This window comes from Rattus norvegicus, chromosome 14 (assembly GCF_021556685.1).
Source record: "Rattus norvegicus strain SHRSP/BbbUtx chromosome 14, alternate assembly SHRSP_T2T, whole genome shotgun sequence".
Classification (NCBI taxonomy): Eukaryota; Metazoa; Chordata; class Mammalia; order Rodentia; family Muridae; genus Rattus; species Rattus norvegicus.
Window position 1 is genome coordinate 40,672,501 of NC_141547.1, and position 16,767 is coordinate 40,689,267.

Sequence of the window (16,767 nt, forward strand, 5' to 3'; positions counted from 1 at the left end):
ATACAAATGTATTTGTATAATATTGTTTGAAGACATTGTGATTAGGATTTAAAAATAACAACAGGGGTTGGGGATTTAGCTCAGTGGTAGAGCGCTTGCCTAGGAAGCGCAAGGCCCTGGGTTTGGTCCCCAGCTCCAAAAATAAGAACCAAAAAAAAAAAAAAAAAAAATAACAACACAAAACTCTTGGTTCTTCTTTGTTAGGACCTACCTGTAAAGTGAGAGCTACTGACTTAAAAGCCAACTGTCAGTTAAACCTTCTATTTATTGTATTCCAAGTCTACGCCAAGTATTTGATATTAAATGGAAATTGATTTGGAATAAAGTTCAACCTCATAAACCTAAAAGAAATTTAAAGGAATAAATTAATTTTAGATAAATAAATTTTAATGATATATTTGCTTCTACTCAATTATTGATTGTGATAATGTAAATGATATAATATAATATCGTTAATAATATATCTACATAAATGATATATAATCATGCTTGCTTTAGCCTAATATATCCAAATTAATATCACTTCATCATGTTATGTTTTATGTAGGTATTATATAAAAGTTATCTTGAGATAACTTCTTTGATTATCTGTTTTACAGGTATGGTGGGCATGTCATATTTACAATGCATATCAATTTGAGGGAGCCTGCTTCAGCTGCTCAATAGCTACAACTGGCCACCCTGTGAGACAGCAGTTAACAGTGCTAACATGTTAGGATTGGCTCGAAGATATATATAACTTTATAGTGAAAACCATGGCTCCGATAGCTTATTAAAAACTACATGTGTAGATCAAGCCTTCAAGCTTCCTTCCTTCCTTTCTTCCTTCCTTACTAGAGGCAGTCATGTGTCCTAACACCTCATACATTAATTATGTCACTGCCTCATTAGTTCTGTTTTTGATATGACCCTTGTGGGAACTTAGGAATCTGATGTGAATACATTGTGGCATCCTGTCTATTAAAAAGCAGTCCTTTGTTTTGGTTTTTAAAAAGAGACAACCAACAAAAGGCATCTTGTTCCACCTTGTTCGTTTTTATGTAGTTGATAACACACATGTGAAACAGCTGTGACTTTCGACCTCATGCTCTTCTGTAAGACACTTTTTACCTTCACCCTTGTTGGTCTGAAGGACTGTAGAACTGGGTTTCATGGATTATTTACACCTCTAATTGACCTGGCAGAGAGAGGTGTCGGTGTTAAGTTAAACCCTTATTCATTATTTTGTGCACAAGATGGCTGATCTTGAGCCTTCTGAAACCAGGCGCGATGGTATCAGGTTAGTCAGGTGACAGGTAGTTCAGGCAGACACGGCTAAGAAAGCCAGAACCAAAGCCAGCTTGTTCTGGACCAGGAGCCAATTCATTGGGTCAGACCTGCTTAGGTGGAGCATAGGATTGGCTTTAATAAAACAAGCAAACTGAGTGTACAGGGATGAATCCAAGGGTTGCTTTGTGCTGATTATAATGTGGACGAGTTGGTTTATAAATTGGCGTAGGCCTTGTCCAAACTCTGGTTCCCAAGGGGAAGTGAACCTGGTGTAAAAGAAGTTTCCTTCCAGCCTCTGCAGCCATCTTTTCTCTCTTGGCACCTCCTGACTCCCTGGGAGATTTAGCTTAACTCCAGCCTTGATAATCTACAGAGCTCTGAATGTTTTTCTTTGTTTGCTTTGCCTGCCTCCTCTCCAACATTTGTTGTCAGGTTTCTTCTTGACAGCCATTCTGATTGAGAAGAGCTTACCGGTGCAGCCATTATGAAAATCAGTATGGAGGTTCCTCTGAAAAGAACTGCCATTTCCCTCATCTATACTGCTCCTGGACAGACACCCAAAGGATTCCTCATTCTACTGCAGAGAAACTTTTAAATTCTGCTGACATCCATGTTTTCAGTTGATATGTTCATGACATCAAAGATGGAACCAGTCTAGAGGTTCATCAACGGATAAATGGATAATATTATTCGGCAATAAAGAAAAATGAAATTACCAAATTTTCAAGAAAGCAGATACAGCTGGAAAGTATGCTATTTAGAGAGGTTCCCTATAACCAGACTTTTTATTACCTCGTGGGTTCCTATTTCAACCACCCTCCTCCACCCTTATGATCCCTTCTAACCCCGCAACACTGGGTAGGGGCAGGAAAGAGGGCTGCAGGGGAAAGGAGCATTGATGTCGTCAGCCCACTTCCTGCTGCTCAGGGATGTTGCGTTTCTTGGAGCACTTTGATTTCATCAGGAAATCACCAGTAAGCAGCAAGGAGCAGGAGGAGCAGAAGCTGCTACACCCCTCTCGGGGATCTTGCAATTATAGATCCTCACAAGAGTGGACCCCAGAATTCCAAACGTCATACACTTGCAAAATCTATCCGCAGCTGGCAAAATCACACCACTGCCAGGTCATACTCTGCTGCTGTGAACGATCTGAAGCAGCCCCGTATCCCACGGATGGGATTAAAACAAAAACACATTCACATAACATTTCTATATTTTTAAAGAAGCCGAAATTCTAACTACAGTACCCAAACCCAAAAAGCCAAAATCTATATGCACTCTCTCATATGTAGATCTTGACTATCATGTAATCATATGTGTATGTAAACAGGTGTACGTGCAAATAAAGCTTTAGAAAGGCAACAAGAAAGGGTAATTATTGGTGACTAGGAAGGATGGGGGTGATGTGCAGAAGGACATGGAAAGAGGAAATGAAACTAGGGGAGGGAGACTACAAGGGGGAAAAGAGGTAGCAGGAGTGTGGGAAAATGGAAAGAGGCCCTCAAGAATGCACTTCAAGAATTTTGTGATGTCATGATTGTGCTGTATGCTGCATTTTGTTCCAGGGGGGAGTATTTGTGATCTGAAATTTTCCCCATTTTTCTTTGGTTTAAAACTACTAAGTCATTTGATTATAGTGTTACTTTAATATGTAAATTCCATTGATATACATAAAGTATTCCTTAGAACATAAAAATATTTACATGTGCGCGCACGCACGCATGTATGCACGCACATGCACTGTATGCAAACATCTTGCCACCATTTCCCCAGCCCTCAGTGCCTGTAGCAGTGATTGGGGAGCCCCAGGAACAGGGACCCTTTCTTCATCTAGAATGCTGGTCCCCAATACAGCATGAACTCCAAACCTTTGCACATGCGGGCAATTCCAGCGCTGACCCAGACACCCAGACACCCAGACAGACCTTCTGAATAACTGCGTTTTCTCCACTGCTGCTCTTGGGCATCTAAATATACTGACCTCAAGTAGCAGAGTGTGTCATCTCTTAGGTGACCGTGATGGGCACCAGTGTCCAACAGCACACTGTGTAGATCCCCACGTTTACCTAATGGTAGAAAAGATGAGGAATGGAGCATAGAAGACCACTGAGGTTCCAGCTAAGAATCCAGGAGCACATGGGTGTGACTGGCACAGGTTTTATCTTATCACCGTGTTACGGAATGGGTCTGATTTACTGCTTTTAATTCCCCTTCACAGGAAAGGTCAAGTCCCTGTGGTGATATCCAGCCCGTAGGCCTGGAAGCTTTTCTTTCAAGCTCTCCATTGCTGGCTCACTATGACCCAGTGCAGAGTGCACACCATTCATTTTCAGCTGCGTTCCGTCTGCAGTGTGAGCTCCTTGGCTATGCATGGTGGTAGTATTCATGTTTTCCTAACCATAATGTCTTCCTATGTCGAGGTAGCTGTTCTGTCCGTCCTGGGTTTGAAGCACAGAGATGCATTCTGTTTCAGTTAAAAGGGAGGGGAGGGAAGCTTAGCCACCTGACAGAAAGCTCTTTGAGCATCTTTGGTACGTGATTTCCAGTGAATATATTCGCATAGATATTTCTGAAGACGTTCATCCCTCCATGGCCTTACTACAGGTTAATCCACAGTGTGAGAACATATCATACCTCAATCCCGGTTCACCGCCTCTTTGGCTTGCTGAGGTAACCACCCCCTCCCACTTGTTTTTAAACTCTTAATTTGACCAGTGTGTTGTCTCTGTGGCTATGGATGGATGAGTGTCGGATCTAGCTTCGGGATGTGGGCAGTGGCCACCATTGGTGATGAAGGGTCTCCTTTCAAAACCCTGAGGCTTGAAAACATAACATGCTGCCTTAGATGGAATGCATCATTTCCAAACTTTGTGGGACTATTTGTTTATTGTTTCTTGTAATCATGTCTGTCCTTATTTGTTTATGCATTTGTAAATGTTTCTTTATTCCATAATAGTGTGGCTTTTAATTTACAATGGAGTTCTCTTTAACTTTAAAAGAAAGTTGTTTGTGTGTGTGTGTGTATGTGTGTGTGTGTGTGTGTGTGTGTGTGTGTGTGTGTGTGTATGTTGGAGGTCTTAAGTACAGACTCATGTAGATGGGTCACTCACTGAGTCATTTTTACATAGATTCTAGAGATCAGATCCAGGTCACCATACTAACACCTTAATCTGCTCTAAGCCTTTTGACTGTCCCTGGGTTTGTTGTTGTTTTATTTTGATGTGTTTTGTCTTTTTGTATTTCCTTTGTTTTTTTCCCTTTTTTTCTTTTAATAGTACAATGTTTTAGTTAATTCTTTGAGAGTTTCATACAATGTATCTTGATATCTTGATCACATTCATCCGATACTCCTTCCCCTAACTGCTCCCGGATGGACCTGCTTCTTCCTAGCCCACCCCCTCTCAAAGGAGAGACTATCTGGAGGCAGTTGTCCTGGTCCTGTGGCTCTTGCAATCTTTCTACCTTGTCTTCCATAATGTTCCGTGGGGCTTAAGTGTAGGGGTCATACTGTATAATATATTAACTGGGAACACGCACTCCAAGATCAGTTGGCCTCTGCCTTTTGACCAGTTGTGGTGTCCTAGTTAGGGTTTTACTGCTGTGAACAGACACCATGACCAAGGCACCTCTTAGGCAACATTTAATTGGAACTGGCTCACAGGTTCAGAGGTTCAGTTTGTTATCAAGGTGGGAGCATGACAGCATCCAGGCAGGTATGGCACAGGAGGAGCTGAGAGTTCTACATCTTCATCTGAAGGCTGCCAGGAGAAGACTGGCTTCTAGGCAGCTAGGAGGAGGGTCTCATTGCCCACCCCCACAGTAACACACTTCCTCCAACAAGGCCACACCTACTCCAACAAGGCCATACCTCCTAATAGTGCCACTCCCTGGGCCAAGCATATTCAAACCATCCCATGTGGCGTTCTGCAATGAGTTTCATTGGCTGCAGAAAAGTTTATTTACTTGTTTGTTTGGATTTGATGAGGGCTGAGAATCGCACCTATCAGCAGGTATAAGAGTAAACATAGAAAGCAGTGAGAGATAATACTGGCTTACAAGTGTCAGTAGTAGGCTCTTGCCTAGGTCCCATGACCTCACAGCCAAGGTAGTTGGCTAAGTTTAGATTGCCAGGCATGAATTCTCTCTTATTGAGCTGCTCTTGGTTACCCCAAGGTATAAATACCATTATTACACCTTTAGGGGTATTTTGCAGTTCTGGTCCTTGTGTGGTTCTCAGGCATCATAGCTAGATAGGACTCTTGATTGATTTTCCCCCTTGACAGCCATTCGTGGCTCCTTCTGATACTATGAGACCTAGTCCTTGTAGAGGAGGCTTCCAGGTCAAATGCAAGGACTGTCACAGTGTCTTCAGCAACAAGATCTTAACTTAACTTTAGTTTAAGCCAAAAGTGAAAGTTCTGACTTTAAGACCAGATAGTTACTATTTCTGTCTTTTTCACTTTTAATAAGAAAAAAAAATTCATCACACAGGTCAACGTTTTTGTTAACTACAACGTGAATATAATTAGCAAAGGAAAAAAATTAAAACCCTCTTAATTTCCCCAGGTGCCACGTAGAATTTCCCCTGGTCCTATTAAGTCACTCTCCCCAAGGAGCTTATTACTGGGGCTTGTGGAACACTCTCCTGTATATGTGAATGCTGGTTAATATACTAAAGACCACAGCTATTAGTCTGAGCTTAATAGCTGTCCTCACGTCAGGTATCTTTCCGTATGGTCAACCGGAAGTGTCTGTTTAGAAACACCCACTGAGGCAAATGAATGGCATCTTTTCTGTTTGTGCTTCTTGTGTGTTTGGTCTGTTCACTGGCAGTGGTTGGTCATGGAAACCACAGCAGACAAGAGAGTGCATTTGCATCTTGACGTATGCCCAGGGCTCTCCTTCACATAGTGCACCTGTTTCTCTTTAGCATTGGAAAAATATTTGAATTATTTTAATTCAAAGTTTTCCATACTCTATATTTTGATCATGTTCTTTCCTCTTACCCAACACCTCCCAGATCCTTACTACCTACCCATCTATCTAATTTATGTTCTGTCTCAAAGAAGGGAGGGGAGGGAGGAAGGAAAAGAAAACTAAACAAACTAATAAAAAACAAAATAATCCGTCACTGGCATATCAACCCCACTCTAGGGCAGGCTCCACGCTCAGGTGTCGCTGGCTAGCACCGTATAAAGTATTCCATTGACCATCTCACACTGGTGTCTTATAAAGAATTCCTTTGCAAGAAAATGAAGTGAGGCACTTAGAATTAGTTCCCTCCAAACCCGCAGCCATGCTGCTCCTGGCCTGTTCAAAAGCAGTGTTTGGGCAAGTCTTTGTTAATTTCCTGTGAATACCAGTTTCCTTTGGCCAAAGCTAATAACTGCCACTAACACATTGGCCTGTTGAAAAGGGAGGAGAGAGAAACCTGGTTGCACGCTGGGATCTTGGGGAGCTCCTGACATGCCCTGGCTCGTGGGGCCCCAACCCAGAGTCTTATTTCACATTGGGACGAGGAGGTGAAACGGGAGATAGAAGTGGCTTGGCCTCCAGGATGTCAGTAGAGATGGTAGTAGACGGGAACAGCTGACTTTCTGACAGTAAAGTTGTAGTGTTGAAAAGTCCAAGTTAGGAGCCTGTGGCCAAATGGCAGCGCCATTACTGAGCTAAACCTACCTGCCCGGCAGAAAGGAGGGACTCCTGGCACGCACAGCCTTAGAAGAATCCTTCTGCGCTGGGCAGTTTTTATTCATGGTGTGAGGAAAGTGCTGGAAGCTTTCGTTGCTTCAGCTCTCTCATCTTTCTTGCTCTAGGCTGCTGGTAACCTCACACGTGTTTAGGTGTCATTGCTTTAATGTCACTGTGCACTGTGCTGGGTCCTCGAAGTTTTGCAGCCCACCAGCTATCATTCACGTATCCCAGTAGAATCTTCAGTGGAGGTTTCCGCCGCCTTTCCTAGCCACATCCCGACACACTAAAGGATGCCAGCTCTGCCCTACTTGGATCTGTGCACACAACCCTTAGATCTCTGAGTTGTCTCACCTAACCAGTCTTGGGTTGTTTAATCCTGCCCACGTGCTTACACAGACCCGGCATCCCAGCGCCACACCCAGTCTCCCGGTAACAGTGGGGCAGAATGCTCTTTGATGCCTTTCCTAGCCGTGTTCAGTGAGTGCATTCGGGCTTTTTGCATGCCAGGAAGCTGGGCTACTTTTCATAAACGTGCGGACAGAGTCCTGCAGCTTTTCCTTGTTAAAGGGTGTGTGGGTGGGGCGGGGGAGGAGCCCTTGTTCTAGCACACATTTGTTGTGGTGTGTACTGTACTGATGACCCACCCCATCAACATTGTAATTGACAGCTAGGCTTCTAGTTTCTTCACTAGGTGGTGTGTGTGTGTGTGTGCGTGTTTGTGCGTGTGCGTGCATGTGTGTGTATGTGTGTTGTGTGTGTATATGTATGTATGTGTGTGAGTGTGTGTGTACATGTGTGTGTGCATGCGAGTGTGTGCGCACGTGTGTGTGGGTGTAGGTATGTGTATGTGTTTGTGTGTGTGTATGTGTGTGTATGTGTGTGTGTGTATGTGTGTGAGTGTGTGCGTGAGTGTGTGTGTGTGTTATGATTGAAGCATTGTTTTAAAAGAAACAAGGTAGGTTATTGATTCTTTAATGCAGAGTCACGGCGGAGGTAAAAAGCAGGTGCCAGTTGAATTCCTGAGAATCATCCCGAGAATAAACGTGACACCCAGATGATGTTACTTGGGTTGTTCTGGGGCTGTATTCAAATGAGTGAAATCACCGGAGCCAATTATTCACTGCCTGTTTTTGTGCTGTAAAATGATCCAGTGCCTTTAAAGAAATGACCAGACATGATCACTGAGCATCACGTTGCTTATTAATAAAATATTTTATCCCCAGGTTTTTCTAGGCCCTAGCTCCCTCCTTCAGAGCTGAAATCTAGTGGGTTTGGTGGCTCATGTTTCTGTGTTCCAAGTGTTAACTTCCTCGCTGGGCCAGCCCTGGATGACTGGTTCTCCCATGACCTTATAAATTGTGTTTTTCTTTTATTTTTAATTTAAATATTATGATGACCTCAGACACAAAAAATTAAAAGTAAAAAAGAAGAAAAGAAAAAAATATAATTACATCATCCCTGTCCTCCATCCAACCCCTCCCGTGCCCCTTTGCTTCTTTACTTCCTCTCAGATTCATGGCTGCTTTTTCTTTAATTAGTAGTGTTTCACATATATGTATATGAATATAGATAAATATGTATAACTCTGTAAAGATAACCAGCTTCGCCCGTTTACTGCTGTTCCGTGTGTTTTAGGGCTGACTAGTTGGTACTGGATCACCACATAGGGGTTCATCCCTGGAGGAGAACCCGTCTGTGCTCTCTCAGCAGTAGTTACCTGCCTGCAGCTAGCTCTTCACTGAGAGTGAGGCCCTGTTGATTTTCTCCGCCCACACTGGCACGTCAGTTGGAGTTTTGGTTTTCAGGTCTTATTTAAGCAGCTGTACTGTTGACTTTCCATAGGTGGAGATTCTTGGCCATGTCTGAGCTGGGGGTGTGGGGGTTGTGTTGTGGATGTATCCATACGGTACAAGCGCCCCACAGACCGCTATCCTCTGCATTTTGTCCTGGTTGTAGCTTTCTGAAATGGTATCTGCTGCACGAGGGGTAAGAGCTATACTTAGCTATGGGAATAATGATTCCTGGGGTTGCGATAGAACGTCAAAGCCGTTTCTCGCAACCCAGATCTGATACAGAATATTAGCAGTGGTTTGGGGGCTCATTTCCTGCTTGAATCCCTTCCCCTCTGGGGAGGCACCACATCTCCCAAGACAGGTCACCCCATTCTCAGGCAGCTAAGTCCACGCGTTCTCTTCATGTCTTGCTATACCAAGTGTCTCTCATGTTGTATTCACAGTTGACTTCCTTGGGCCTTAGCATAAGACTTCAACTTATTTAATCCTGCATGACCTTATTTAATACTGAACGACCGTGCCTTCTGATTGCTTCTCACCCGGTTTGTCCTCATTCCACCATTTGAACTCATGGGTTTGGCTGAATTTTCACCAACTTATATACTCTGCCCAGGGGAGCTTCTGGGTTGCAGCTGAATCTGTGGGGCAGGGTTATGGGCTCTTTTGCTCTGTGCAGTTCTGCATTGGCTTTCATGTCTGTCTGTCTGTCTGTCTTTCCCATTTACTATTCCATGCTTTTGCCATGTATATTGGTCCAGTGTTCATTACTTCAATGCAGTGGTTCTCAGTCTGGGTCAAATGAGCCTTTCACAGAGGTCGCCTAAGACCATCAGGAGACACAGGTATTTACATTATGATTCACAACAGTAGCAAAATCATAGTTATGAAGCAGCAACAAAAAATATTTTAGGATTGCAGCATAGAACATGAGGAGCTATATTAAAGGATCTCAGCATTAGGGAGGTTGAAGACCACTGCTGTAATGAAACACCTGAAGCCAGGTAGCCAGCTTTATAAAGGAGGATGGCCCATTTTCGCTTATAGTTCTTGAGGCCAAGAATTTGTTATCTGGTATGGCCTTCTTGATTACAGAGTGTGCAGGTGGTTTAGAGATGATATGTGCCATGAGATAGGGAAAGAGAGACAGAGAAGACAGAGGCACACAAGAGAGATAGACACACAAAGAGAGACAGAGACAGACAGAGGCAACGAAGACAGATAGACAGACCTACAGACAGAGAAGACAGAGCCACACAAGAGAGAAAGACACACAAAGAGAGACAGACCTAGAGATAAGCACACAAGAGATAGAGACAGACAGACAGACAGACATAATGGGGGGGAGGGGAGGATGGGGAGAGGGAGGAGGTCTGGTATCTCTCTTTCAGTTGCGAAATTCAGTCATGGGGTTGCACCCTGAGCTCACCTACTCCTAATGAATCCCAAGGCCTCCCTCTAAATTGCTTCTCTTCTCTTAATGTCTTACCATGGGAATTAGATTTCAACACATGAACCACTGTGGGACACACTTAAGCCACATACAAGCCCTGTATGTGGCATTAAACAATCCCCTTAATCATTTCTTTGCAGGTTTTGACAGTCATTGGCCGCTAAATCTTGATAACAATTACAGCATTGTTCGGGATTAGGTGATATAAAGGAAACTTTTTAAAATGGCACACCTTTTAATATATTCTGCGTCTGTCTATATATTGAAATAGCTCCTTCAGAGTAATTAGATCCTACTCAGTCTTACCTGAATTCTCTGTGTGAATAGATGTTCTTTTCAACTTCCAAATTATGTATGTTTAAACCCTTTGTATAAGTCCTTTACAACCATGTACTTAGTTAGATCTGTGAGCTTAGAACGCACATATGTTGACTTATAAACAATGCCTTGTAAGGGGTATGTAATCTGGCTTTTTTTGGATGTGGGGGAGTGGGGCAATGGAATTTGCTTGTTTGGGTTTTTTTTTTTTTTTTTGGATTTTGTTTTTTGGGTTTTTTTGTTTGTTTGTTTGTTTTTTTTGTTTTTTTCATTTTTGAATCCTCTGTTGAGCTCCATGTGATAACACTCCACTTAACCTTCAGGCTCTCATAATTCTAGAGAGAGAGCTCATGCGTGTGTGTGTGTGTGTGTGTGTGTGTGTGTGTGTGTGTGTGTGTTTATGTGTGTGTGCGTGCACTCATGCATGCATTTATATGTATGTATGTGTGTGTACATGTGTGTGTATGTGTGTGTTGCTATTATAGGATACAAATTCTTGTAGGTGCCACCTTAAAATAATAAAGCAAAACTCTCTGCTTCCCTTTTGCTTTAGTTTCTCTGACTTCTGCATCTGCCCTGTCCGGTTTTCCGTGCTGTTGCTTCGATGACAGTGAAGTGAATAGGAGTTGTTAGGTTCTGCTTTTGTTGTCTGTTAGCTTCACACAACTATTTTGGGCAGCAGGCCTGCCTCACCAGTTTCTTGCATTCCAAATGAACGGGGAAAGCATTCTGGTGGGCTCTTAACATTTTAAGAAGTGCATTGGCTCTATTACATGCCTATGCCTGTATTCCACTCTGGACCGTAGAAGCCTGTGATCTCCTGTCACTCGTTCTAGGATTTTCTGTCCAGTGTCAGGGGAGCCTGAATACTCCATTTCCTTCTCTCTTCAGAGATACTTACAGTTAGTCAGCACGTTGTCTTAGCCAATCAGGCGTCTCCCCTTTTGGGGTCCTTCTGATAACATGCAATGTGTTCTGAAGTGTGGGGGACCCGTCTGACTTGATCATCAAGGCTTCTTTCCCGTACATCTTTTAGTGCATCCTTTCTGCTTTCCCTTTTCTGTCAGTTAGAATCCAGTCCGTAGGCGCAGCTCACAAAGCATCTTATATCCAAAGCCTTCTTAGAGTAGAGCTTGAGGCTTAGGCAAGCTGCCAGGGCTTTTAGCTGACTGCACCTTCCTGGAGATGATGTCTCATAGATGTCTCGCTGTGGAAACCCCCTCGGTGCTAGTCAGCCTGCCTGGTGGCACATCATTTCATGCTTTCTTCTCACAGACCGCGTGGCCTACGGAGACCTCATTGAGTCCCCTCCATCTTTCATCACATTTCCTGCTTTCCCAGTTGAGTCTGGGTGTTAACGTTAGTAAATGCTTTACTGCCACTTCCTAGTAACCCGGCCTGCCCAAATGGTTATTTTTCTAGGACGATACCCAAATCTGGCTGCCACAGATTAGGGACTTAATCCGAGTGAAGCCCGTCACTGGGTATGCCACAGGTCTTCACGGAATTCTGTTTATGGATAGTGTTTGCTTCTGAACATCACAGAGTTTTTCTTAGTATTCCCCACTTAGGAATGATAAAGTACTTTTACAGCTTGCCAAGCTCAGTGTGACTTCAGGAGGTGGCCATGGATTATTTCCTTCCTGTTGTTGATGAATGGTGTTTGTGCATGCTTGCACTTGACTATTTTTACATTTGTTCTTCCAGAGGCCCTTAAAGAAAAATACTATTTACCATGTATAGTAAAAAGCAGGACCTTAAAGGAAAGTATGCTAGTGGCCATCATGATAGGGGCAAGATTACAAACTTCTGGAAATTTCTGGATACCTTATATCAAAGTAGAAAACTTAGTAAACATTCGGTATGCATACAGGACTTCTCTATAGAATGGTACATGTTAGCTCCCTATGTTAGAGCAACATACTCAATACTTAAGTGTGCCTTTACTCCTGATCTGGCCTTGCTGCCCAAGTTAGGGACATCTACTCATCTGTCATTCTTACTAGCATGTACATAATGTGTGTGTGTGCACTATGTGTATCCATCACTCAGTAAGTGTATCATAAATATACCAGTCCTGTGTACATGAGACACATTCCTCAGATGTAAATTTTCCTGTATGATACAATGAAGAATGGTGAAGAATGTGCTCTGATGTATAAGTGATATTCATCAGGGCTATGACAGCCACAGAAAAACTTTGTAAGAATTGGAATTCAAGAAAGAGATAAGGTCATGCTCAGTTGTTGAGTGAATGACTGAGTGAATGAATGAATGAGTGAGTGAGTGAATGAGTAATTGAATGAGTGAGTGAATGGATGAGTGGTGAATGAGTGAATGGGTGGGTGAATGAGTAATTGAATGAGTGAGTGAATGGATGAGCGAGTGAATGAGTGAATGGGTGAGTGAATGAATGAATGAGTGAGTGAATGGATGAGTGGTGAATGAGTGAATGGGTTGGTGAATGAGTAATGAATGAGTGAGTGAATGGATGCGTGAGTGAATGAGTGAATGGGTGAGTGAGTGAATGGATGAGTGGTGAATGAGTGAATGGGTGAGTGAATGAATGAATGAGTGAATGAGTATTGAATGAGTGAGTGAATGGATGAGTGGTGAATGAGTGAATGGGTGAATGAGTGAATGAATGAGTGAATGAGTAATTGAATGAGTGAGTGAATGGATGAGTGGTGAATGAGTGAGTGGGTGGGTGAATGAATAAATGAGTGAATGAGTGAGTAAATAAAGTCCGTAACCATATTTTATATTTGAGGGGTAGGTGTCTCTTTGTAACAACTTTTTCTTTTCAATAACTCAGAGAAGTTTAAAGGCTTAAACAAGAAGGTCCTGAGAGAAAGCAATGATATGGAAAGCTTTTCAGCTATCCTACAAGTCCCTTGAGGTGGCATCCCACAGTGTTCTAGAATGAACTGGGTGAAGAACTTAATTAGGGCAAGCAGCTGATCTGATCCAGCAAGTAGAGCCTGTTGTGGAAGGTTCCTGAAGCTTAATGATCTAATGAGGAGGGCAGGTGCACTGTGAGTCCAGGCAGGAGTGCCAGTCATGATTGCAAGCGTGTGGAAGAAGTTGGGCCAGGTACAGGGAGAGGGTTAATGAGTACTTTAGTCCCATGGACAGAAGCTGAGTTCAAAACAAAACACAAAAGAAAGCAAACAAAAGCATTACAGACAAGGCACAGAGAGCTAAGGTAGTGTGAGTAGTGGGGCCATCACTTCTGGGTACCATGAAGTCCTACTGGGCACATTTCTTAAGTTAAATGGGGCAGAGGAAGGTGATTGAAGGATGCCCCAATACTTCTGTGGGTGGTTTTCCACAGAAAAGTGGGAGACTTTTCTAGGAAAAGCAGACACTGAGCTGGAGAGAGCAGCAGGTGTCAGCAGAACCAGCAGTCCAGTGATGATGTACTAATGCAGTTGACATTTTCCTCCCCTGCCCCAGCTCTACACTCATGTCTGGAGACTCGAGATCCACTGAAGAGATTCTATTTAATTTCCATACTTGGCAGGTGCTTCATTTCTTTTGTGCTTTGCTTCAAAGTATAATATGAACACCCAAGCTGCCAAGTGACCAACTCCTGACTTCTGTTGTCTGTCTGAGCAGCTACTGTGCTCCCAATTGAACGTTTGAAATGACCCACCCAGACAATGCTGAAGGCAGGATTTCAAGCCTCCTTTGTAGTTACAGTAAATTGCCTTTGCCTTTATAGCAAGAGTGAGAACGTCTAAATGGTCTCTCCAGATAAAACACAGATTGGCTCAGGGCAGAAAGGGAAAGGATACTTTTATTTGTGCATGCATGTGTGCATGAGCGCGTGCCTGGGTCTGTGTGTGTGCTTTGAAAAGGACAGTAGGCAGTGCCCGTGTTTCCTCCTAAGTAGCACCCCGCTTTAATTGCATCTCAAAAGTCGCTAACCAGTTTTCCAGTTCATTCTCTTTTATTAGCGTCCGACTGTTGTAAGCATGATTGTTTGCTTAATAACCTCAATCTAGGTCAAGAATCTTGAGCAAACAATATAGTCTCTGTAAGGACCAATATTGGAAAACATTGACTAACAGGTAATTGGGTCCTGCATAGTATGTTTAGAAGCTAATACAATAGATGTTTTGAGTTCAATTGCCGCCCTCCCCCTAATTGCATAATCTGCATAGTTGTAATGGCTCTCTAACTGTGCTAAGAGGCAACTCCTCTCCCTCCTACCTACTCACCCCTGCATTTCAGTTGCATAACCCCTATGTAGAGATAATAGTTTAGAGGACGATTTATTTATTTAATATTTACTTGCAGAATTGCATGAGAAAAGTCATTTTGCTGTTAATGTCGGTTCACATTGGACATACTCCTGATTAACAATTACCCCCTCTACTGTGTCATCAGCACTTTTTTTCTCCCATAGCAAATATTTTAAAAGAGGATTTACCTTTTACAATCTCCAGGGAGAGTAGAATACAGGGAACAGTTTGAGTATCGAGTGTCAGTCTACATTACCAACACAAAGTCATCCTCATAGCACTGGTTTGTTTATGGCTGAGGAAGTCAGGCCCAGACAATAATTTGCTTTGTTTAGTGTTGTATAAAAATGCCCTAGGCAGATTTTAAGCAAGGATCTGAAGCAAGGGCTCCCCCTCCCATAATCTACCTTTCTGATTTCATAATAGATAAGAATGACTAGGATATTTTCTTGTACTTCCCCAATGGTATCAAGGTTGTACATGATGTACAAAACCTTGTAAGAAAGTGGAAGCTATGGGTTAGCAGTGTGTTTAACTTGGTATATCTGGAGTAGTTTAAGCTTAAAATATAATCAATAACAGATTATAGATAGGATATTTATTTTTTAAATCCTACAGCCATTTTTTAAATAGGATTATTTGGTTCTCTGGAGTCTTAACTTCTTGAGTTCTTTGTATATATTAGATATTTAGCCCTCTATCAGATGTATGATTGGTAAACATCTTTTCCCAATCTGTTGGTTGCCGTTTTGTCCTATTGACAGTGTCCTTTGCTGTACAGAAGCTTTGGATCCATCCCATATGCAGCTACCAAACTCAGTCACTATTGCTGATGCCAAGAAGTGCTTGCTGACAGGAGCCTGATATGGATGTCTCCTGAGAGGCTCTGCCAGAGCCCTACTGATACAGATAAGGATGCTTGCAGCTAACCATTGGACTGAGCACAGGGACCCTGTACAGGCTGGTTTTGTGTGTTAATTTGACACAAGCTGAAGTTATCACAGAGAAAGGAGCTTTAGTTGAGAAAATGCTTCCCTGAGACCCAGCTGGAAGGCATTTTTCTCAACTAGTGATCAAAAGGGGAGGACCCAGCCCATTGTGGGCAGTCTTGAGTTCTATAAGAAAGCAAGCTGAACAAACCAGGGGAAGCAAGCCAGTAAGTAACGTCCCTCCATGCATCAGCTCCTGCTTCCTGACCTGCTTAAATTCCAGTCCTGACTCCCTTTGGTGATGAACAGCAATGTGGAAGTGTAAGCTGAATAAACCCTTTCCTCCCCAACTTGCTTCTTGGTCATGATATTTGTGCAGGAATAGAAACCCTGACTAAGACAGACCCCAATGGAGGAGTTAGAGAAAGGACTGAAGGAGCTGAAGGGGTTTATAAACCCACAGGAAGAACAACAATATCAACCAACCAAACGCCCAGAGCTCCCAGGGACTAAACCAAGGACTAAACCAGAGAGTACACATGGAATGACCTGGGGCTCCAGCCGCATACGTAGAAGAGGATGGCATTGCCTAGTATCAATGGGAGGAGAGGCCCTTGGTCCTGTGTAGGCTCATTTCCCCAGTGTAGAGGAATGCCAGGGTGTTGAGGTGGGAGTGGAACATCCTTATAGAAGCAGGGGAGAGGAAGGGGTATAGAGAGGGTGGAAGGGAATAACATTTGAAATGTAAATACATAAAATATCCAATGAAAATAAATAAATTAATTTTTAAAAAAGAGCTCTAATGGGGCTTTCACTACCTGCTAGCCATTCCCTATGTACGTCTCCCTTAGAATGATCTGTAATTATATTCTTCTACGCTAGAGAATGAATCCCAAAGAGGGAATCTTATCTTCAGCTGTTTCCGTAATGGTTGGTAAAATGCCTTCCCTAAGAGATTAAGTATGTTGACTGAACAAATGATGGGATTAAGTTCTGCGGATTGGGCTGTGGTGTCTGCGATGAGGCTTGGAGAACATTAAGCCTTTCATACAGATAATCATTGAGCC

General features: G+C 42.9%; 1 protein-coding gene across 12 annotated transcripts in view; it reads left to right on the plus strand.

Annotated features, from left to right (window-relative positions):
- Positions 1-16,767, plus strand: part of Atp8a1 (ATPase phospholipid transporting 8A1) — a 242,556-nt gene that overhangs the window by 9,726 nt on the left and 216,063 nt on the right.